The sequence below is a fragment of the Bos indicus x Bos taurus genome, chromosome X, assembly GCF_003369695.1.
Source record: "Bos indicus x Bos taurus breed Angus x Brahman F1 hybrid chromosome X, Bos_hybrid_MaternalHap_v2.0, whole genome shotgun sequence".
In the NCBI taxonomy this organism is placed as follows: domain Eukaryota; kingdom Metazoa; phylum Chordata; class Mammalia; order Artiodactyla; family Bovidae; genus Bos; species Bos indicus x Bos taurus.
The window spans coordinates 39,705,538-39,729,977 of NC_040105.1; the positions used below are offsets into that span (position 1 = coordinate 39,705,538).

The 24,440-nt window shown below is 46.9% G+C and overlaps 2 long non-coding RNA genes across 2 annotated transcripts in view; one reads left to right on the forward strand and one right to left on the reverse strand.

Moving 5' to 3' along the window:
• The first annotated feature begins 1,361 nt into the window (after positions 1-1,361).
• Positions 1,362-24,440, forward strand: part of LOC113887675 — a 65,578-nt gene continuing 42,499 nt past the window's right edge. Inside the window, exons 1-2 of the long non-coding RNA XR_003509791.1 lie at positions 1,362-1,644; positions 3,978-4,056. This is a non-coding gene — a long non-coding RNA (uncharacterized LOC113887675). The remainder of the gene's footprint in view (positions 1,645-3,977; positions 4,057-24,440) is intronic.
• LOC113887676 lies at positions 19,545-22,997 on the reverse strand. Its single transcript, XR_003509792.1, has 3 exons — positions 22,768-22,997; positions 21,624-21,692; positions 19,545-21,531 (listed from the first exon to the last, which is right to left on the reverse strand). It is a non-coding gene; the product is annotated as an uncharacterized LOC113887676 (long non-coding RNA).

Below are 24,440 nucleotides of genomic sequence, written 5' to 3' on the forward strand. Positions count from 1 at the left end.
TCACCACCTGTCTATCTGACTCTCACATTCCAGGCCACCATTCCCCAGCCCTAATCAGACAGCTAGGGGCTTCCCTGGTAGCTCAGCTGGTAAAGAATCCGCCTGCAATGTGGGAGACCTGGGTTCGACCCCTGGGTTGGGAAGATCCCCTGGAGAAGGGAAAGGCTACCCACTCCAGTACTCTGGCCTGGAGAATCCCATGGATTGTATAGTCCATGGGGTCGCAAAGAGTCAGACCCCACGGAGTGACTTTTACTTTTATTTTCAATCAAACAGCTAGGGGCAGCCCCAGTGCTCCGGAGCCTAGCCAATCCTCAACCTGCTTACCCGGGCTTGCCTGTTCCTTTTCGCAGAACCCACATTAAAGGCTCTTGCCCACCAGTTCCCACTCTCCCTCTGCTTCTTGACCAACCCCAGTGCTTCCCTGTGTGCTCCTCCTCCCGTGGCCTAGCCTGCCCCCTCCTCTTGGGATTTGTAAGTATAACCACTTATCTTGTCTATGCCTGTCATCATCTCTTGCTCTGTTGGCATCACCAGACCTGAATCCTAATAAAAAACCTATGTTCTGAACAGGAGGACCTCACACTGGCAAGGTGGAGCCAATATTTTCCTTTTCTCCCAAAGGTTCCAGCAGGCTTTCATTTGTGAACTTTCTGGGTGCATGTGAAATGCTAAATGTGCTGGGTTACTTAGGGCAGACACAAGAAAGAACTTCCCGCCAGTAAGCAAGTACACCAGAATAACCTTATTCCGGGAGCATCTTTAGAATAGTGGCGTCAACAGCCTGCAACAACAACCCAGTGAGCTGAATCCCCCACAGAGCAGAGGCAGGGACAGAGGCTGGCGGCCGGCTCCTGCTGGCAGAAGGCGTCAGGAATTCACCACTCAGCGGGGCACGGCCCCACCCCTCGCTGAAGGAGGCCAAGAGGTTCCCTCCGGCCGGTTCCTGCAGACAACTGCGGTCATCTGCACCTGAGAAGGGAGGGGGAATGGGATTACCGCCTTCCCCGTTGCCCTGGGGCTCTGGGCCCGGTGACGCGGGGCATCCTGGCCTGTGTTCGCAGCTGCCTGCCGGGAGCCGGAGCCTGTCAGCTCGAGCGGCAGCGAGGGAAGACATTTCTGACACAAAACCCCAGGGGAATCCACGGAGGAGCTGGGCTGTCATTACTTATTAACAATGGGCCTGATCCCCAGCCAGGCAGGCCCAGGGAAATAGCCTGTAGGGAGGCCGGCCTCCCCGCTACGAGGTGGCTTAACACTCTCAGTGCCGGAGGGAGCTGTTGGGGGAGGGGTGTCAATTGTCACATTTTTTGCAGGGAAGAGGGGCCATTCTTTACATATTAGACAGAGGCGCGCCGGTCCTCGTCTTCGCCTCCTCCTCTCGGTGTCCGCATTCTTTTCCGCTTCCCTGCCCCCTCTGGTTTGAAGCCGGCAAACCCACAGGATGTGGGGGACTGCGCTCCTCCGGAGAAGGAAGATTTGAGCATGCACACAGCCTGAAACCTGCGGCTAACATCCTGGTAACAGACCAGGAGAGGTGCACAGACTAGCTGGTCGTTCAATCTGGTTATTGCCTCTTTTCTCCCCCTCGATGATTCCTGGGCTCCGGCGCCGGCACTCTCTCTCCCAGCTCTGCGATCTCAGGTGGGCAGAGTCACCACCTGCAGGTCGAGCTTCCTGGGGAAGCAGAGGCTGAGATGGAGATTGGCATGGGGGACGTTTTTTTAGGGAGGATTTCTAGGATCAGCACCTGGAGATAGGAGGGGGGTGGAGGCCGAAGCCAGCAAAGGGGGAAACTGAACTACAGGGGTAGCTCGACGGAAGCCTCCGCTGGAGCCCCACGGAGATCTCTGGAGCTGGGGTGACCCTTCGGAGTGGTTCGCAGTTGGGCTGGAGGGGTGAGCCTCCAGACGCGGGCGTGGACCAGCCCCGGGCGTGGGCTGCTCCGGAAGCCGCCATGGCCCTGGGCAGGGCGGTTTCTTCAGCCTTGGGGAGGGGCTGAAGGCCACTCTCCAGCAGCCCAAGGTGTATGGATGGGGGAACCCGGCCACCACCCCCTTGCCTCCCCCGGAGGCCAGCCTGGCCTCCTTTCCTGTTTCATCTCCTCCCATTCTTCCCGCTATCCCTCCTCTCATCCCTCTTTTCTTCCCTCTTCCCCGCAGGAACTATCCCAGAGGTTTTCAAAATTTTAAAGGCCGTCCAATCCGGCGGGCCAGTGCAAGTTTACAATCAGCGAAACTGCCCTAATTGAGGCAGAAGGTCTGAGAACCACCCCCACCCCTCCCAACTCGGGCTACCGTCGTCTTTGCTATAAAACACTTCGTAATCCCTAAAAGAGCTGGCTGGCTGAACTCTGAGCATTTTTTTCCTCTCTAATTGGGCGGTTCCAAACTTCACCACAGGGGGTGCTAAATTGTCACGGGTTCTTTTATTTGTGTCAACGGGAGCAGGAAGCGTAGAATTGTTATGTGTCTGTAATGTAAATTCCGCGGCCGGATGTATCTGTTATCTATTCGGTTTCATGTACTTTAGGAGAAGGTACTGGACCTAACTGGTGACACGCACTTAGGAATAGTCAGGTAGCATGTTATCACCAAGCCCACGCTCTGGAGCCCACCAAGACCTGAGCTTCTTCAATCAGCCCCAGAGGTCTTGTTTATTAGCATAAAGGGCCTTAGTAATGAGTTCCCACTGGCGGAAGCAGTTCGAGGGGGGAGTGGATTGGTCAGGCATCAGAGCTGGACTTCAACACTTGGAGGGCTCAGGCTGGGAAGATGCGGTTCGCTCTGTGGTTGGTTCTCGAAGGAATGGCCCCGCGGGCTTGATTCCTAAATGATCCTACGAGCATCCAGTGACTGAATTGGTGAATCTTGTGCCCCTGGAGTCAGACTAGAAGGTTAGAGAATCCCGCTGCAAGACTTTCCTTGCATTTGCCTTGGGCAAACTTTCCTGAGAGGCGCTGCTGGAGCTTGTAAAGGATAGGGGGCTGGAAGGTCATGGAATTTACAGGACCAGTTATACGGCTGCTTTGCGTAGCTTGTTCAGAAGTTGGCTTAAAGACTTCCTCTGACAGTAACCTGGTGGCACGGTATGGAGAGGGGCCCTAAGACCTCACCCTCCTCGAATTACTGAAAGGTACAGGGCTTCCCTCATAGCTCAGTTGCTAAAGAATCCACCTGCAATGCAGGAGACCCCGGTTCAATTCCTGGGTTGGGAAGATGCTCTGGAGAAGGGAAAAGGCTACCCACTCCAGTATTCTGGCCTGGGGAATTCCACGGACTGTATAGTCCATGAGGTCTCAAAGAGTTGGACAAGACTGAGCGACTTACACTTCACTTCACCTCTCTCACAGATTTACCAAAAAGAACCTAGTGGGTTTTTATGCAAGACCAAACTGGCTTAGGTCAATAGCGCCAGCCTAAAACCCCACCTCATCTATAAAACTTTAATCAGCTGTGAATTACCACCTTCCCACATTAATAACCACTGTGTACCTCTGTGTTTTCTCTCGGGTATGATAGGGGTCTGCTCCTTGCATCCTCTGTCATAAGAAACTGTAAGGACTATATGCATTGTGTTCTTAAACCCTTCCCAAACTGGTTGGATTCACAAATTGGAGAGTGATGTCTTGGGGTTGTGGGGAGGTTAAAAAAAATCAGTGCTCAGAAGTGTCCGCAGCAGGGAGGCCCCCCGTGTTCATTATGAGCGGAGTGTGGATTAAGGGCTGGTATGCACAGGTGCCATGAACTGCACTGCCCTGTGTCTACACAGTGCTAGGGCAGATGAAGCTTGACTACTAACAGTGTCTGTCCAAGCACAGATCCTGTACACAGTCAAATAATCAATGCAAAACCCTGGCAAGGAGAGGAGATTAGGTCATTAGATCTGATGGCTTGGAATGCTGGTTGCCTGCTGAGGATGGGAACCAGGGTTGTGAGTTACATTCTCAACTTGGGTTAAATCTTCTCTCCGTACAGCCTGGTTCTGAAGGGTGGAGTCAGAGTCATCAGGAAACAGAGGGTTCTCAGCCAGCAGAATCATGCTTATCTGTATCAGGTAAGTCCCAGTGTGCAAGACCTTCGAGCACAACTTTGGTACTGAGTGTCTTTCGGCCCCTTGAGTGGACAAAGCATTTTCTCTGTCAGTGTCTGGTTGGATCTTTGTTGTTGTTGAGTCACTAGTGGTGTCCGACTCTTTGTGACCGTATGGAATGTAGACTGCCAGGCTCCTCTGTCCATGGGATTCTCCAGGCAAGAATACTGAATTGGGTTGCCATTTCCTCCTCTAGGGGATCTTCTTGACCCAGGGATTGGTTGGACCTTTAGAGCTGCTGAAAATGTGAGGGTTGTGGGGCAGAGAGCTGCATCTCCTTGAGCTGACCAATAGCTATACCTCCCATGTTGCTTGCTGATGAAAGTCTAGATTTTTCCTGATGTTGGATAGCAATGTGTTTGTGAAAGGCGGGCTTAATTCCAGGACATGATTCATAATTGTACTAAACCATAGTACAAATAGTACTTTTTTTTTTAAACTGTAGTTGATTTACAATGTTGTATTAATTTCAGGTGCACAGCCAAGTGATTCAGTTATACATATATATATATATATTCTTTTTCAGATTCTTTTCCATTATAGTTTATTACAAGCTATTGAATATAGCTCCTTGTGCTATACAATAGGTCCTTGGTGGTTATGTGTTTTGTGTATAGTAGTATTTATATGTTAATCCTAAACTCCTAATTTATCCCTCCTCTCTTCTTCTTTGGTAACCATAAGTTTGTTTTCTGTGTCTTTGGGTCTATTTCTGTTTTGTAGATAAGTTCATTTGTATCATTTTTTCAGATTCCACATGTAAGCAGTATCATATGATATGTGTTCTGTTTGGCTTGCTTCACTTTGATGATCGCTGGGTCCATCCATGTTGCTGCAAATGGCATTACTGGGTCCTTTTTATGGCTGAGTAGTATTCCATTGTATGTGTGTACCACATCTTCTTTATCCGTTCCTCTGTCAATGGACATTTAGGTTGCTTCCTTGTCTTGGCTATTGTAAACAGTGCTGCTATGAACATAAGGGTGCCTGTATCTTTTCAAATTAGAGTTTTTGTCTTTTCTGGATATGTGCCCAGGAGTGAGATAGTTGGATCCTATGGAAACGGTGGGTGGTTGTTGTTGTTGTTTTTACAAACATTACTTCTTGATGATTTAGTTTAGGGAGTCCCTTTCCTGCCCAATAGAACTTAACAGGGATCCTGGTGGCGGGTTTCTCAGAAGTCTTTTTCTCTTCAAGAAAAGAGAAATGTTTAAGGAGATTGTTGCCACCATCACCCATCCAACGTTCTTCCTGCTTTTGGATGCTGTTTGTAAGGATATAAGATACTGGAGCAGCAGCAGTTATTTTGTGACTGTGAGGAAATGATCAAACAGAAAGGTCGTCAAGGACCCAAGATCTTTCTACCTATCTGGCCATCAAATCTCAGACCACCTACCTCTGGGCTGCTTGTTCTATGTGAAATGCTTTTTATTGGAAACACCTGAGAGCATCCTGATGCTACAGTCCCTAGTACAGTCCCTAATTTAATAGTTAAGAAAGCTGGGAGAGATTAGGTCATGGAGTTAACTAGTGGCAGAGAAGGGCCTAGAATCCAAGGGTTCCAGTTTCATCCAGGATACTCTATCTCTGAACTCTTAGGGAACCCCAGAGGCCACCTCATGGCCAAGGGCACCGATGATCAGGCTGGCACCGATGATCAGGCTCTGTGCCTCTGCTCAAATCAGGGCAGTGTGGCTTTTATCTGATTTATCTTATTGGTTCCTCATTAACATTCTGTTTGAACTATGAGGCTTAAACATATTTTATAAACAATGTCCCACCCTTTACAACAGTGGCTGACTTTTTACCCCACCACAGTGAAAATTGTAAAGAAAATCTTTTCTAAGAGGAAACACCCAGGAGGGGTGGTATTTTATTTCCCAGGTTTAAGCCCAGAGATCCTAGCAAACCACTCACTCTCACGCTTACACACACAAGTCTCAGGCGTGCACACACACACACACACGCACTTCTGAAGCATTTGTATGCTGTGTGTGTGTGCTCAGTATGTCCAATTCTTTGCAACCCCACGGACTGTAACCTGCCAGGCTCCTCTGTCGATGGGATTCTTCAGGCAAGAATACTGGAGTGAGCCGCCATTTCCTCTTCCAGGCGATCTTCCCGGTCAAGGGATCAGACCTGCATCTCCTGCGTCTCCTGTATTGGCAGGCAGATTCTTTACTGCTGAGCCAGTGGCGAGGCTCGAAGCATATGCACGCAGACATGCTATTCACTTGATTTTTTCCGTCCTGTTAGGTGTTCTTGGGTTGCAAGGCAGAATGAGATGCAGAGGCTAACACAGGTGTGAGAGTTTATGAGAGCCCCTGGAGGGCTGCTGCCTTGGTTCTGGAAATAGCCACAGCAGAGGCCACATTTGTCATCTGTCTTGTCCTTGGGTGTTCCAGATTCTGGGGCCACCTCCGTTCTTGAGACCCAACTTGTCTTGGCTTCCACTGCTTGCTCTCAAGGTGCCCAGAACTGGATTTGGACACCTTGGTCTGATCGGGTGGGCTCCACACTACACTGCATGGACCCACCAGCCTTGCTTGGGGCAGACAGAGTTCTCAAGCCAGAGTATCTCCTGTCTTTCCTGGGGTGCTGAATCCTGACCCGGTCAATGGTAACAAGACAACAGAGTTAAATGCAAAAGGAACCTGGCTGTCCTGAAGATGGGGCTATGAGCATGGCAAGTACCTGACATTTACTCAGCCCCAGTACAGCCTCCTGAGAACTGGGACTTGCCTTTTTCTCCCTCATCTCCTCTGGGCGACCTCCTTTCCTACCCTTCCTTCGCTTTTTCATTCAGGAAGCATTTCTTCATTGCCTACTATTCCTGTGATCTATTGCTGGATAATAGTCCCCATATAGTGGCTTCCAAAGAAAATCATTTTATTATATCTCACAACTTTGGGGGTCAGAATTCACATAGGGCTTGGCTGGGCGATTCTTTTGCTCCTTGTCACATGGCTGCGATTACTCAGTGGTATTTGCTGGCAGCCTGGTTGGTCTGGAAGGTCAAGGTGGACCAAGTCAGGTACCTGGGCAGGAAAGGCTAGAAGGCTTGGGTTACTGAGCTGAACTCCCTCTTTATGTCACTCAGGGTCTCTCCAGTAGATGAGTATGACTTTGCACATGGCGGCTATAAGAGTGAGTGTTCCAAGAGACAGGAAGTGCTGCCAATTGCTTGAGGCCTGAGCACCCAAAGTGGCATATTTCCCTTCTGCCGTATTCTATTCATCAAAGAAGTCACAGAGGCCACCCAGATCAGAGGGGTTGGGATGGGAGCCTAGACTCTCTTCTCTCAATGGGAGGAGTGTGAAACCAGAAGTGGCCAGCTTGAATCTGCTACCTCACCTATCTGCTGGGTATCATGAGAGATGCTGTTCAGTAACAGAGCAAATAATATGAGTACCGCTATTTTGTTTCCTTATTCCTTCCTCTAGGTTAAGTCCAGATCTCGGGGTAGACTTTCCTGTTGCCCCAAATTACTGGAAAAACTCCACTGGACCTTGTAATGGGGGTGAGCGGAGCAAGGGCAGAGAATCTGGGCAGTACAAGAGCTGCTCTCAGGAGGTCATGTGGGCTGGGAGCGAGATCCAGGAGAGAAGACACTGACGCTAAGATGACTGGGGCCAGGGAGGGAGAGGGGAAAGAGGAAGGCACGGTTGGCAGTTGTCGGGAAGGGTGGACCTTTGATGTGGTCTAAATCTGAGTTCCTTCTAAAAGCAGAGCCTAAAAATGAAGACTTGGAGACAGGGAGTTCATTTGGGAGGTGACCTCAGGAAGCACACTGAGGGGGAGGGGCAGGAAACCAGTGAAGGGTAAGCTGAGGAGCAGGTGGGCATCTAGGGGCTCAGTCATGCTGGAGCCCCCCGGAGACTCTGCAAGAGCTACTCTGGAGTTGTCAACCCAAGAGCAGCAAAATTGTGTTATTTAAACACTGAATTCCTCCCAGCGTTGACCAAGAGTTGATCCTAGCATCTTAAGCTCACAGTACCTTTGCCCTACTCTGCACCAGTGAGCATCCCAGGATAGTCACTGTGTCCAGAAGCTGCCTGTTGGTGGCCTCCAGGGTGGTTATAACTGTCTGATTTATGATGAGAATTTCTAGTCCCTTTGCCACGGGACATGCTCAGCACCTCTGCCTCTCACGCCTCCACACTGAATTCCGGGTGAAAGATGCCCCCTCCCCCAACACGTGCCGCATAGCCCTGCTCCTCCACCTTCCCACAAATTCAACATTACAGCCCGCATGGCCCACGGATGCTTTGGGAGCCAGTGGATTCTCTGTGAGTTACATGAAGAATGCCAACTTCTAAGTCAAGGTCAGGTCTGGGCCAAAACAAAGGTGCTGGTGGGGACAGTGGTGCATGCACTTACCCCGCGCTGGACAGCACGGTACTCCGTGCAGCACAGAGTCCAGGCGGAAGAAGGAAGAGGCAACTTCAGAAACACAAGGCCAACTTCTGGGACCCCCTTCTTGTGTTTGCCAGGGCTTAAGAGACATGTGGCAGTACCTACTCCATCGAGGCCAGACCAAGTTAGCAGGTTGGTTGGCCCTCTGTGGAGGAAGTGACTTGCCCTCTTTGAGTTTCTATATAGTCGTCTCTCGGGCTTCTTAATACCCTAGCGGGCTGTGATCTGTGGTTCTATGAGGAAAGAGTGAGACAGTGCATCTTGGTGAACACTGGGGAATTCAGAAGAGTGTTCAGACTGAAAGCTTTCACGTGATTATGACTGTTATGGCAATGCAGAGTGCTCTGTGGAGACAACCTCCACCTTGGTTTATGCTCCTCCCATAGGAGTCCCTACTCCATGCTCTGTTGCCCTGCCTCCCAGACTCCTAGCAGGATCTCTGGGTCCTTGGTTACTCCATGAAACCTGTTAAGAAATTCTGCTTTTCTAGTGGTCTCTTCTTGACAGAAGGGAGTGCCCCAGACCTCTAGCTCACGCATATGCCCTAAGATGTCTTGGGCCATACCACGGGGGCCTCATTTACCAGTTCATGCCCATACCTCATTCTACCTAGACTCTCATGGGTGATTGTGTATTGAGATAGGCAGGCCTTTCTGTTCCAACTGCCCTCAGTTAGGGGCGCCTTTCAAAGGGCTCAGATTATGTCTAGGCTGCCATCTTAGGATGCTATTGGCTGCAAGTGACAGAAACTCCCAACACAAGAAGATCCCTAAGACGATACTTCTAGGTTCTCTCTTCTCTGATCCTCTCAGCTTTGCCTTTCTGGGCACATGTGTCAGTGTCAACCTCCAACTGGTCCCAAAAAGGCTGCTGCAGTTCCAGGCATCACATGCAGGTACACAACCTCTAGTAGGGAGGAGCTGTTCCTTCCAGCCAGAGATGATATTCCAAACATTCAGCAACCAGTACAGCAGGGTATGGACCAGTGGGAAGAAACTCTAGGTGTACTGGCACGGGCCTGCTGAAGGTCAGGACGGTTTCCAGGGTTGCATTCCTAAGAGGAAGGAAGCCCCTAACAGAATTAGCTTACACAGCAGTGGAACACATGACTCCATCCACAAAACCTGTTTCTAGAATGGTGAAGATTTTGCCATGAATTGTGAATGAAATCTCCCTTCTTGAAGGTGGACATGTGAGTTAGATTCGGGTTTGTTTAGCAGGTTGGAGGCTAGGGAACCCATCAGATTCACCTGTTTCGCGGACTTACACCTCCCCGCCATCATCCCTCTGAAATCACAGTCTTCTTGTGCCGACCTGGGATCCACTGTTAAATCTGACCTGAGCATCTCGTATGTATATTTTTCAAAATTTTAGTTTGAAAATTGAAATTGCAGGAATAAAGCCACAGACTTCCACATACACTTCACCCAGATTCACCCATTGTTGACATTCTGCTATTTTCTGTCTCTCTCTCTCTCTACACACACACTGATTATTTTGATGGAATAATTTCAGTCAGTTACAGACATTGGGTCCTTGACTCCTAAATCTTGAGTGTGATTCTCCAAAGAACAAAGACATTTGCTTACATCATCCCAGTACAATGATCACATTCAGGAAATTTAACATCAATGCAATACTATTATCTAATACAGAGCACATATTCAAATTTCAATAGTTGTCCTGAAATGTCCCTTTTAGTAGTTTTTCTGCTCCAGAGTTTAATCCAGGATCACATATGATCTCTGGTTGCCTGGTTACTTCATTCCCTTTCAGCCTGCACCAGCTCTCCTTAGCCTGACCTTTGATGTTACTGATGCTGACAGTTTTGAAAAGTACAGGACCATTTTGCAAAATGTCACTCAATTTGGGTTTGCTTGATGTTTTCTTAGGGTTAGATTCAGCTAAGCATCTTGGTTTTGCCTCCTTGCTGCTTTCTGTAACTGCAAGTGATTTAAGCTTTTATGAAAGTTATGTTTTTGATGTCTGCAAAGTAGAAGTACTGTTTGGTTCAGTTAGGCCCATTTCATGGATGGACAGACTGAGCAGTTCTTAGTCATTTGGGAGAGCCAGGATAAGGTTAATCCGAGAGGCCTTAGACAAACCAGCAATTTCTGCTCAACTGCCTGCCTTTCTCCCTCGCTCTTGCTCACATCCTGTCTCCTCCAGCTTCTCATAGCCTTCTCCTCGGGCTTAATTGATAGGCGAATTATTGAGTGTTTGGCCAGGCGGGGGGCCAGGAGGCTGTCTAGAGCCTGCAGAGCTTGCTTTTTAGGTTAAGGTGGGGATGAGTCTGCCAGCAGCCTCCCACTGACAAGGGCGTGATGGATTTCCTCCCATTCTTTGCTAGCAATGCTTTTGTTATTTTGCATTTTGTGCAGCACATTTCCTCTCGGCAACTCAAGGCCTTTTGCAGAGTCTTATGTGATGAAAAATAATTCTGCAAGGTAGGCAGACCGGGCAAGGCCTGAATACGGAAACTGCATTCCTATCCACATGTACAAAATCCCTGCTGGGGCCCGTCTGTGTTGGGGCAGTGACATTCGACGTCTGTGGCACTTGGAGACCATAAGAGAGCAAGGACATGGGCAGAGGGGGATGCAGTTGCCTTTGGTAAACTCCAAAAAAGCCCCTCTCCCTGTGCTTGGGCGACTGGCTCTTAAATAAGAAAAGGGAGGACTTTGAGAGAGAAATAAGGGAGGAAGGAATGGGCCAGTGATCGAAAGGAGGAAGTCAACACGTACAGGAAAAGGTGTTCAACAACCTTGGTCATCCAGGAAATGTAAATTCAAACCACTCTGAGATTGTAATATACCCATCAGAATGACTAATACATCAAAATGTATCTTCACCTCAGTCCTGAAGAACGTATGAGTTTACTTTGTAGAAATTCATTGAGCTGTACACTGATAACATGATACTTCACAAAAGATTTGCAGTAAGACAGGAGAAAGAGTAAGGGAAACACAGACTATTGGTGAGGTCCTTCTGTTGGTGAGCAGGTTGGATTCCCATAACTGTCCTTGGGTCCGTTTGTTCCTTAATCCAGAGGGACCACCACTCACTCCTCCTGTTCATGTCAGCAGAGTCAGTATGCTTTTTAATTTTCTGGTACTTAGTTTTCTATCAAAATTTGTGGGCCAAAATTTCATAAACGGCAAAACTTCTATTTAGAGCAAGGCTAAGGGCATTAGTGATTTTTGACTTCATTCATTCACTTATCCATTCATTCAGCCATGAAAGGAAAAATTATGATTCTGGAAGCCTTTGGCTAGGACTTTTCATGTCTCAGTTCAGTTCAGTCGCTCAGTTGTGTCCGACTGTTTGCAACCCCATGAATCACAGCACGCCAGGCCTCCCTGTCCATCACCAACTCCCAGAGTTCACTCAGACTCACGTCCATCAAGTCAGTGATGCCATCCAGCCATCTCATCCTCTAGATGTCAACAAGACATTTTAGCCCATCTGGGGAAAGCGTCAGAGGTGAGATGGGGGTGTGTGTAAAAACTGCCTTCTGTCACTTTTCCCCTAGATTTCTGAACTGGGGGGCTAATTCCTGCCAGAGTGAAAGGTGACAAGGTTGCGACAGCCTTGAAAGAGGATGTATTAGTTTCTGGGGGTTGCCGTAACAAAGTACCATAGAGTGAGCGTGGTATAAACGACAGAAACGTATTAATATTGTCCCATTGTTCCGGGGGCTAGAAGTCCAAGATCAAGGTGTGGGCAGGGTTGGTTCCTCCTGAGGGCGTCTGGGAGAATGTTTCAGGCCTCTCGCCTAGATTCTACAGGTTTGCTGCAGTCTTCGGTGTTCCTTGGTGTGTGTCTTTCTCCTAATTTCCCCTTTTTATAAAGACGCAAGTCATACTGGACTAGGGCCCACTCCAATGACTTCATTTTAATGTGATTACCTCTATAAAACCTTATACCTTAATAAGATCACATTCTGAAGTACTGAGGGATTAGGACTTCAACATACAACCATGCCTCATTTTACTGTGTTTGCTTTATTGTGCCTTGTGGAAGTTGTGTTTTTTTAAAACTTGAAGGTTTGTAGCAACCCTTGGTCGGGCAGTCTGTGGGTGCAATGTTTCTAACAGCATCTGCTCACTTCGTTTCTCTGAGTCACGTTTTGGTAATTCTTGCAATATTTATGACTTTTTCATTGTTACTACATTTGTTTTGGTGATCTGTGTTTGGTGTTTGGTGTTACTATTGTCATTGTTTGGGGGTGCCAAGAACCGTGACCATATAAGATCATGAACGTAACCAGTGTGTGTTCTGACTCCTCTTCCACCATCCAGCCATTCCCCCATCCCCTTTCTCCTCCTTGGGCTTCCCTATTCCCTGAGACAACAATATCAAAATTAGGCCAGTTAATAACCCTGCAGTGGCTTCTAAATGTTCAAGTGGAAGGAAGGGCTGCATGTTTCTCACTTTATTTTATTTTTTTAAATTTAAATTTATTTATTTTAATTGAGGCTAATTACTTTACAAACTGGAGCCTATTATACAGACTGAAGTAAGCCAGAAAGAAAAACACCAATACAGTATACTAACACATATATATGGAATTTAGAAAGATGGTAATGTTTCTCACTTTAAATCAAAAGCTAGAAATGATGAAGTTAGTGTGAAAGGCACATCAAAAGCCAAGATCAGATCAGATCAGTTGCTCAGTGGTGTCCGACTCTGCGACCCCATGAATCGCAGCACGCCAGGCCTCCCTGTCCATCACCAACTCCTGGAGTTCACTGAGACTCACGTCCATCGAGTCAGTGATGCCATCCAGCCATCTCATCCTCTGTCGTCCCCTTCTCCTCCTGCCCCCAATCCCTCCCAGCACCAGAGTTTTTTCCAATGAGTCAACTCTTCGCATGAGGTGGCCAAAGTACTGGAGTTTCAGCTTTAGCATCATTCCTTCCAAAGAAATCCCAGGGCTGATCTCCTTTGGAATGGACTGGTTGGCAAGATAGGTCAGGTCAGAAGCTAGGCCTCTTGGACCAAACAGTTAACCAAGTTATGAATACAAAGGAAAAGTTCTTGAATGAAATTAGAAATGCTACTCCAGGGAACACACAAATGATAAGAAAGTGAGAGTTCCCTGGCAGTCCAGGGGTTAAGACTCCACACTTCCACCGCAGGGGACACGGATTTGATCCCTGGTTGGGGAACTAAGATCCCACTTGCCGCATGGTATGGCAAAACAAACAAGAAAATGGGGGAAGAAAAAACAAATTATAAAGCAAAACAATCTTATTGTTGATATGGACAAAGTTCTAGTGGTCTGGATAGAAGATCAAAGCAGCCACAACATTCCCTTAAGCCAAAGCTTAAACCAGAGTGAGGCCCTAACTCTCTTCAGTTCTGTGAAGGCTGAGAGAGGTGAGGAAGCTGCAGAAGAAAAGTGTGAAACTAGCAGAGGTTGATTCATGAGGTTTAAGGAAGGAGGCTGTCTCCAGAACAACAAAAGTACACCATGAAACAGCAAGTGCTGATGGATAAACTGTAGCAAGTTGTCCAGAAATCTAAGATCATTAGTGAAAGTGGTTACACTAAGCAGCAGATATTCAGTATAGATAAAACAGCCTTCTCTTGGAAGATGATGCCTTCTAGGACTTTCATAGCCAGAGAGGAGAAGTCACTGCTCGGCTTCAAAGGACAGGATGACTTGTTAGGAGCTAATGCTGCAGCTGGCGCCAGTAAATTGAAGTCATTGCTCATTTACAATTTTGAAAATCTTAGGAGCCTTAAGAATTATGCTAAATCTACTCTGCCTCTGCTCTATAAATGGAGCAACAAACCTGGATTACAGCCCATGTGTTTACAACAGAGTTTACTGAGTATTGGGCTTCCCTTGTGGCTCGGCTGGTAAAGAATCCACCTGCAATGCAGGAGACCTGGGTTCAATCCCTGGGTTGGGAAGATCCCCTGGAGAAGGGAAAGGCTACCCACTTCAGTATTCTGGCCTAGAGAATTCCATGGACTATTCCATGGGATTGCAAAGAGTCAGACACGACTGAGCGACTTTTTCTTCTCTTTCTGTCTTACTGAATATTTGAAGGTCTCCACTGTTGAGACCTACTGCTCAGAAGAAAAGAGTCCTTTGAAAATATTATTGCTCAGTGACAATGTACCTGGTTACCCAGGAGTTCTGATGGAGATGTGCAATGAGATTAGTGTTGTTTTCATGCCTGCTAAGCACAGCATCCATTCTGTAGCCCATGGATCAAGGAGTCATTTCAAGTCTTATTATTTAGGAAATACATTTTATAAGGCTATAGCTGCCACAGATAGTGATTCTTCCTCTCATGGATCTGCTAAATCACTTCAGTCATGTCTGACTCTGTGCGACCCCATAGATGGCAGCCCACCAGGCTCCCCCGTCCCTGGGATTCTCCAGGCAAGAACACTGGAGTGGGTTGCCATTTCCTTCTCCAATGCATGAATGTGAAAAGTGAAAGTGAAGTCGCTCAGTCGTGTCTGACCCTCAGCGACCCCATGGACTGCAACCTACCAGGCTCCTCCGTCCATGGGATTTTCCAGGCAAGAGTACTGGAGTGAGGTGCCATTGCCTTCTCCGATCATGGATCTGGGCAAAGCCAATTGAAGACTTTCTGGAAAAGATTCACCATTCTAGATGCTATTAAGAATTTTCATGATTTGTGGGAAGAGGTCAAAATATCACCTTAACGGGAATTTGGGAGAAGTTGATTCCAACCCTCCTGGATGACTTTGAGGGGTTCAAGACTTCAGGGAAGGAAGGAACTGCAGATGTGGAAATAGCAAGAGAATTAGAATTACAAGTGGAGCCTGAGGATGCGACTGAATTGCTGCAGTCTCATGATAAAACTTGAACAGATGAGTTGCTCTTCATGGATGAGCAAAGAAAGTGGTTTCTTGAGATGGAGTGTACTCCTGGTGGAGATGCTGTGAAGATTGTTGAGATGACGACAAAGGATTTAGAATATAACATAAGCTTAGTTGATAAAGCAGTGGCAGGGTTTAAGAGAACTGACTCACATTTTGAAAGAAGCTCTACTGTGAGTAAAATGCTATCAAACAGCCCTGCATGCTACAGAGAAATCTTTCATGAAAGTAAGAGTCAATTGATTCAGAGAACTTCATTGTCGTCTTATTTTGAGACTCGCCAGAGACACTCCAACCTTTGGCAACGAACACCCTGATCGGTCAGCAGCCATCCACAATGAAGCAAGCTTGTCCACCAACAAAAAGGTTACCATAAACTGAAGGCTCAGATGATGGTTCCCTTTTTTTTTTTTTTAGCAATAACATATTTTCACATTGATATATACATTTTTGAAGATATAATGCTATTGCACACTTAATGGACAATGGTATAGTGTAAACATAACTATCATATGCGATGGAAAACCAAAAATGGGTGTGACTTGCTTTATTGTAATACTCGCTTTATCGCAGTGGTCTGTAACCAAACCCACAGTATCTCTGAGGTCTGCCTGTATATTTGGGGGTGGGATACACAATTTAGCCCATGCTAGAGGGGAATGACTCCACTAAAAGAACTGTTCCTCCCTGTCTCCACATTGTGTCTGGGTGATGAGGGACCAGTAGCTTCTCTTTTTCTTATTTTAACTTTTTAAATATTAGAGTATAGTTGATTTACAACAAAGTGATTCAGTTATGTATATGTAATATCCATTCTCTTTCAGATTCTTTCCCACATAGGTTACTACAGATTATTGAGTAGAGGTCCCTGTGCTATGCAGTAGGTCCTTCAGTTCAGTTCACTCAGTTGTGTCCGACTCTCTGCGACCCCAAAGGACTGCAGCACACCAGGCTTCCCTGTCCATCACCAACTCCCGGAGCCTACTCACACTCATGTCCATTGCATCGGTGATGCCATCCAACCATCTCATCCTCTGTCTTCCCTTTCTCTCCCACCTCCAGTCTTTACCAGCATCAGGATCTTTTCCAATGAGTCAGTTCTTCGCATCAGGTGGCCAAAATATTGGAGTTTCAGCTTCAGCATCAGTCCTTCCAATGAATATTCAGGATTGCTTTCCTTTAGAATGGACTGTTTGGATCTCCTTGCAGTCCAAGGGACTCTCAAGAGTCTTCTCCAACACCACAGTTCAAAAGCATCAATTCTTTGGCACTCAGCTTTCTTTATAGTCCAATTCTCACATCCATACATGACCACTGGAAAAATCATAGCTTTGATTAGATGGACCTTTGTTGGTAAAGTAATGTCTCTGCTGTTTAATAAGCTGTCTAGGTTGGTCATAGCTTTTCTTCCAAGGAGCAAGTAGGTCCTTGTTCATTATTTATTTATATAGCAGTGTTTATATGTTAATCTCAAACTCCTAAAGTCTGTTTTCTATGTCTGTGAGTTTGTTTCTGTTTTGTAAATAAGTTCATTTGTATCATTTTTTTACATTCATATATAAGTGATATCATACAGTATTTGTCTTTGTCTTTCTGACTTCACTCAGTATGATAATCTCCAGGTCAATCCATGTTGCTGCAAATGACATTGTCTCTTTTTTTTTAAATGACTATATATATGTATGTGTGTACCACATCTTCTTTATCCATTCCTCTGTCAGTGGACATTTAGGTTGCTTCCATGTCTTAGCTATTGTAAATAGTGCTGCAATGAAGATTGGGATGCATATGCTGCTGATAAGTCGCTTCAGTCGTGTCCGACTCTGTGCGACCCCATAGACAGCAGCCCACCAGGCCCCGCTGTCCCTGGGATTCTCCAGGCAAGAACACTGGAGTGGGTTGCCATTTCCTTCTCCACTGCATGAAAATGAAAAGTGAAAGTGAAGTCGCTCAGTCGTGTCCAGCTCTTAGCGACCCCATGGACTGCAGCCTACCAGGCTCCTCCGTCCATGGGATTTTCCAGGCAAGAGTACTGGAGTGGGGTGCCATTGCCTTCTCCTGGGATACATATATCTTTTCAAATTATGGTTTCCTCTGGATATATTCCCAGGAGTGAGATTTCTGGATCATGTGGTAGTTCTGTTTTTAGGTTTTTTTAAAGGAACTTCTGGGAGTTAAGGTGGGAAGGAGGTTCAAGAGGAAGGAGATATATGTATATTTATGGGTGATTTATGTTGTTGTACAGCAGAAACCAACACAACTTTGTAAAGCAATTATCCTCCAATTAAAAATAAATTAAAAAAAACTTTTATAAAAGGAAATTCCATACTGTTCTCTGTACTGGTTGTACCAATTTATATTCCCACCAACAGTGTAGGAAGGTTCCCTTTTCTCCACAGCCTCTCCAGCATTTAGTATTTGTAGACTTTTTGATGACGGCCATTCTGACCCATGTGAGGTGATACCTCATTGTTGTTTTTATTTGCATTTCTCTAATAATGAGCAATATTGAGCATCTTTTCATATGTTCATTAGCCATCTGCGATCTATTTAGATCTTCTGCCCATTTTTTGATTGGGCTGTTTGTTTTTTTCGATTTTGAGCTGCATGAGCTGTGTGTATATTTTGGAGAGTAATGTCTTGTTAGTTGCTTTGTTTACAAATATTTCCTCCCATTCAAAGGGTTGTCTTTTCATTTTGTTTATGGTTTCCTTTGCCATGCAAAAGGTTTTAAGTTTAATTAGGTCCCATTTGTTTATTTTTATTACACAAGGGGTGGATCCAAAAAGATATTGCTGCAGAGTATCTGCCTATTATGTCAGAGTATTCTGCCTATGTTTTCCTCTAAGAATTTTATAATATCCAATTGGACATTTAGGTCTTTAATCTATTTTGAGTTTATTTTTGTGTATGGTGTTAGAGAATGTTCTAATTTCATTATTTTACAGGTAGCTGTCCAGTTTTCCCAGCACTACTCATTGAAGAGATAGTCTTTCCTCCATTATGTAATCTTGCCTCCTCTGTCATAGATTAATTGACCATAGGTGCATGGATTTGGGCTTCCCTGAGCACTGAAGAATTGATGCTTTTGAACTGTAGTGCTGGAGAAGACTCTTGTGAGTCCCTTGGACTGCAAGGAGATCCAACCAGTCCATCCTAAAGGAGGCCAGTCCTGGGTGTTCATTGGAAGGATTGATGCTGAGGCTGAAACTCCAATACTTTGGCCACCTCATGCGAAGAGTTGACTCATTGGAAAAGACCCTGATGCTCAGAGGGATTGGGGGCAGGAGGAGAAGGGGACGACAGAGGATGAGATGACTGATGGCATCACTGACTCGACGCACATGAGTCTGGGTGAACTCCGGGAGTTGGTGATGGACAGGGAGGCCTGGCGTGCTGCGATTCATGGGGTCACGGAGAGTCGGATATGACTGAGCGACTGAACTGAACTGATAGCTTAGTTGGTAAAAAATCTGCATTTCTGGGCTTTCTGTTCTCTTCCATTGATCTGTATTTCCGTTTTTGTGACAATACCATGCTACTTTGATTACTGTAGCTTTATATTATAGTCTGAAGAGAGGGAGCCTGATTCCTGCAGCTCTGTTTTTCTTTCTCAGGATTGCTTTGGGTATTTGGGGTCTTTTTTCAGTAGCTTCTTAAGCATGTGGGGAAGGGGAAATGGTTGGTCCGAAGAAGAATTAAAGTGTCTCTGAGAGAGAAGGAGGAAAAGCTGTGGAAGCATCATCATGGCTGCCAGCATAGGCTCAGAAGCCAGGCAGTTTTGGTTCAAATTGTGGTTCCACACCTGGGCCCCTACTCTTACTGTATGACTTTGAACAAGTTAAAGTTAGGTTCTTTAAACCTCAGTGTCCCCATTACTAAAGTTGGGTCTTGACCTCCCACCTCCCAGGGTAGTCATACAGCTTGGCTTCTATACTGTGTGTAAGATGGGTTGAAAGTGAAAGTCACTCAGTCATGTCCAGTTCTTGGCGACCTCATGGACTATACAGTCTGTTGAATTCTCCAGGCCAGAATACTGAAGTGGGTAGCCTTTCCCTTATCCAGGGGACCTTCCCAACCCAGGGATCAAACCCAGGTCTCCCGCATTGCAAGGTGGATTCTTTACCAGCTGAGCCACAAGGGAAGCCCAAGAATACTGGAGTGGGTAGCCTATCCCTCCTCTAGCCCCAGGAATTGAACCGGGGTCTCCTGTGTTGCAGGTAAAATGGGTTTTGCTATGCTTAATCCACGTAAGACATGCAAGGAATTATTGTTTGGTTCTGGAAAAGACTCAAGGAGGGCAGAAACATTCAGTGGGGGCTTTAGTAGCTGTGGAGGGAGCAATTTTAAAATGATTAACCATTCTTTTCAATGATTTCAGGAATATGTGGAATTTTTTTTTTAATGCAAATCCTATAGAAGGGGTCAAGGTGAAAAAGGCCTCTCTGCAGCATATGCCCTAGGCCTTCAGGCCCACATCCCTAGAATTTCCCCAAATATATCTATGATATCTATATATTTAAATATTTTTTCTCTGGGGGCTGTGCTGGCTCTTCTTTGCTGTGTGGGGGCTTTCTCTAGCTGTGGTGAGCGGATCTGCTCTCTAGCTGTGGGGTGCCGGCCTCTCATCGCAGTGACTTCTCTCGTCGTGAAACATGGACTCTAGGATGTGTGGGCTTCAGTAGTTGTGTCACTTGGGCTCAGTAGTGGCGCAGGGACTTAGTTTCCCCGTAACGCGTGGGATCTTCCCGGACAAGGGATCAAACCTGTGTCCCCTGCATTGGCAGGCAGATTCTGAACCACTGGACTGCAAGGGAAGTCTTAAAAATTTTTTTGATATGCAAATAGGGTCACAGCAGATGCTGTCTGTCATACCCACTCACCACCCCTAGATCTCCCCCACCAACTCCCAGAGGTACCTGCAGACATTTCTGTCAAAGCCTACCTTTTCCTGTATCTCTCTGCATCAGGATGATCTCTGGCCAAGAAGATAACCCGCTGATACTCGGGATTGGCTAGATGTAAGAGTCCAGAAATAAATACCTCTCAATCAATGAGGGGCCAGAGTTCATGGATAAATACCCTGGCTTACCAGCACCTTGGTGGCATGATCCTGAGGCATGTTCCACATGGACCCTCAGCGGGTCTCCAGGGGACTAAGCCCCATTTGCCTCCAGCAGGGACCCACTCACTGACACAGTCTTTATTGGCATCCCCCTGCCCCCGTCTCACTTCCCTCTTCCCCACTGTGCTTCTTGGATCGCCTCCCAATTAATGACATGCACCCAGATTCTTGTCTCAAGGTCTGCCTTGGGGGACATCCAACTAAGACTGAGATGATATGATCACACATTGGTCTGCATGGAACTTTCTGCAGCCAGCAGTATTACTCCCAGAACTTTCCCTGCCAGCACATACTGAAGGACTGTTTATTATTCGACAGTCTGGGCACATCAGATTCAATTTAGCTAGTCCTGTTCCAACGGGCAATTAGGTTTCCAGTTTGGGGCTGTTATGGACACTGCAGCAGTGAGCAGCTTTGTGCCTGTATCGTTCTGCAAATGGGAAAAATCGATCTGAAGGATTACTTTCTAGTTCAATAGCTAGGTCAAAAGCTAAGGGAACACTTTAGATCAGGACCCAAGGGTGGCTGTGGTGCTCAAGACTGGAGGTGACAGGACTAGAGTGGCTCAAGCGAGCCTGGGGCACTGTCTGCAGCGAAGACCTAGTGTGCCTGAAGAGGGCCTGCCTGCCTGGCGATTCTCCCCGGGGGTCTCAGTGCATTTGTGGGGGGTTCCTGTGTGCTGGGTGCTGAGGCTACTGCAGCAGAAGGGCCTTCCCCTGGAGTCAGTATCTTCAGGAAGAACCCTACCATCCTGTTTCACATGCCCACATCCCGCTGCCACGTTCGTGCCATAGGCAGTTGTTTTTTCGAGCCAAATTCTCCTGATTTTCAGATGAAAAACAACTTGTTTTGAGAGCACGCACTCCTGAGATCTTCAGGCTCTTCCTTCCGGCTGATGAAATTAATTTTGAAGGTAGGAGGAATTGAGGAGGAGGCTGGGAATGGGTCCACAGCACACACAGGGAGTGTTTTCTATAATTTGGTCGCTCTGCCCACTCGTGAACACTTATAGTGTTTACCTGATCATCAGCCTGTGCAGAAAACAAATTTTAAAAGCATCAACATAGTTCTTTATTCTCCTCTAGAGCTATTTTCTGCTTGCTGGCTGCCTACTTGATCTTACCTTAAGATGCAGAGAAAGGTGCCCCAGATGTTCCCTGGGGGCTTGAACCATCAGAGAGTCTAGACGAGGCTGGAAGCAGCAGCGGTCGCAAGGATAGAGAGGAAGGAGAGAAGTCATTTCCTTTTCCCTCTTTCTCTGGTTTTTCCTGTTCATCTTATTTGTTTTCCTTTGTCATCGAAGGTGGGACGCAGGGACAGGGATGCCACCCCTCACACACACACTTACACACACATGCATGCGTGCACAAAAACACCAGTTTAGGATCTGAGCCCTGGTGAGAGCTTCTGACTGCCACTCCCTACCCAGTTCCCACCCCAAGGCCACCCATGGGCATCAAGCAAGGAAAAGCCCAGATAATTATCAGTCAGCTCAGCAACCACACTTATGAGGGGGCGACCTAGGGAGAGGTCTGCCCTCCAGGAGGGCCCAGGAGTCACCTGGCCTCTGGGGATGCTCTCTCTGCTGTATGGGGACCATTCCATTCCAGGAGCTGTGAGCCCTGGCATCTGGGGAGAGGTGTGGCAAAGGGAGCTGGCCTCCTGGGCACCCCAGCAGAAGTGGGAAGTTGAATTCTGACCTTGTTGCCAGAGGTGTGCAGTTCACAGGAGGGACATGGTCAGAAGCGGGTGGGAGGGCTGCTAATGCTGAGCAGTGATCTTCTGTACTGAGCACAGGCTGATGCCAGGCCCGTGTCATCAGACAGCCCTGAGTTCTCTTCCTTCATATCCAGGGGAGGCCCCTGTTCTTGAAGGATGTGTCTGAAGAGTCTCAGGTGTACATGCAAATCACCTCACTCCCCCAGCTCCTGCTGCCCATCCTTCATGCAAGCACAGCAGAGTAGCTGGGGGCAGGGACTCTAGGGCTGTGCCGCCTAGGGTAGAATCCCTGCATTACCCCTGAACAGCCTGGAGACCTTGGACGAGTTACTTCCCTGCCCTGTGCCTGTTTCGTCCTCTGGTTGATGTGAGGGTCAGCATTCGGGAAGTGATTCTAACCGTGCCTGACACACAGTCAACAGTGAATATAAGCATTTGTGAAATTAAAATGGGGGCACGTCCCCCAGCCTATGGAATGTAGAAGCCGTCTACTGAAGATTCGAGGCTGCTGATGGGCAGTCACAGGACAGTGAAGGATGAGGAGTTACCTCAGGATGGGGTCCAACATGGCGCCATAGGACGATCCTGAACATCCCTCCTCCCTTGGACACGCCAAATCTACAGCTCCATATGGAACCATTTCCACAGAAATGTAGCTGAGCAGCTCCTTTACATCAGCAAACCAGGCAAGAGCCACATCAAGGAGGGAAGGATGGGAATTGCCTGGTGGTCCAGTGGTTAGGACTTGGTACTTCCACTGCCGGGGCCCTGGGTTCAATCCTTGGTTGGGAGACTAAGATCCCATAAGCTGTGCAGTGAGGCAAAAACATAAAGGGGAAGGAAAGGCTGAGACACAGTGTCACCATAAACCCCACCCTGGCATGGCAACCCACCATCAGGAGGGAACGTACAAGCCTGGAGCTTCTCCTTAAGGAATGAGTCTCCCAAGTGCCTGGCTTTGAACACCTATAGGTCTCACATCTGTGAGACCCAGAATTCCATAGCAAACCAAGAAAGAGTTCTCTAAGGGCTCATGCTCAGAGTTCAGTTCAGTCACTCAGTTGTGTCCGACTCTTTGCAACCCTATGGACTGCTGCACGCCAGGCTTCCTTGTCCATCACCAAGGTAGCTCATGCTCAGAAGCAACTTCAAATTAAACATCCCACAATTTCCTGGCTGATTGCACTTGTTAGATATTCATCTCTGGCCTCTCTCACCGAGGGCTCGGAGGTCTGCCATTTTGAAGTTTCCTTCCTCTCCCTCTTGAGATCTTTCTCCTTCCAACTCTCTTGTCTCAGCCTGGAGGAGTCCCAGACTGCCTGTGGAAAAGCCCAGTTTCTCAATATTCCGGTTCCAGAGCAATTTATTCCCCCTGTATTCCAACTTCTCCATTCCAGATGCTGCTCTGCTCTGATTTTTCTTCATGAAAGTGTTGATGTGTTTTTCTGAACAAAAGCACCAGCCACCCTGAGTTTCCATCCTTAGTAACCTGTATGTGATCTTAATTAATCCTTATGATGCCTCACGAACCAAATACCACTATTATGCTTTTCATAGCTGAGTAGATCATGACCTAAAGAGATTGTCAAAAAGCCAGTTGTTCATGGAACTGAGATTCGAACCCAGCTCTGTTTGCCCTACTCCTAATCATGACCCCGTACTGCCTTCACATACCAAAACAAAAAACCATTTTGAAGGAGACCAGAATTTCTGTGCCTTACTCTCTGAGTGACCCTAGGTTCAGCTAAAAACACTATGGCTTCTGAAAGTGAAGTGAAAGTGTTAGTCACTACCACTCTAGAAAACAGTATGGCAGTTTCTCAAAAATTAAAAATAGAACCACCAGGTGATCCAGCAATTCCACTTCTGGGTATTTATGCAAAAGTTTTGAAAGCAGAGAAGGGAGATTTTTCACATCCATGTTCATAGCAGCATTATTCATAGTAGCCAAGAGGTGGATGCAACCCAAGTGTCCATCAAAGGATGAATGGATAGAACAAAGTGTGGCCTGTCCACACATTGGAATATCATTCAGCCTTAGAAAAGAAGGAAATTCTGACATGTGCTACCATGTGGATGAACCCCAAGGATGTTATGCTAAGTAAAACGTCAGTCACAAAAAGGAACTAGCTCAGGAAATCTATTTAACATTGTCCCCTTAAAAAATGCTTGGTCCATTTTATATGCCATGGTTTTTTCGACAGTTGAAAACTTTGAAAAT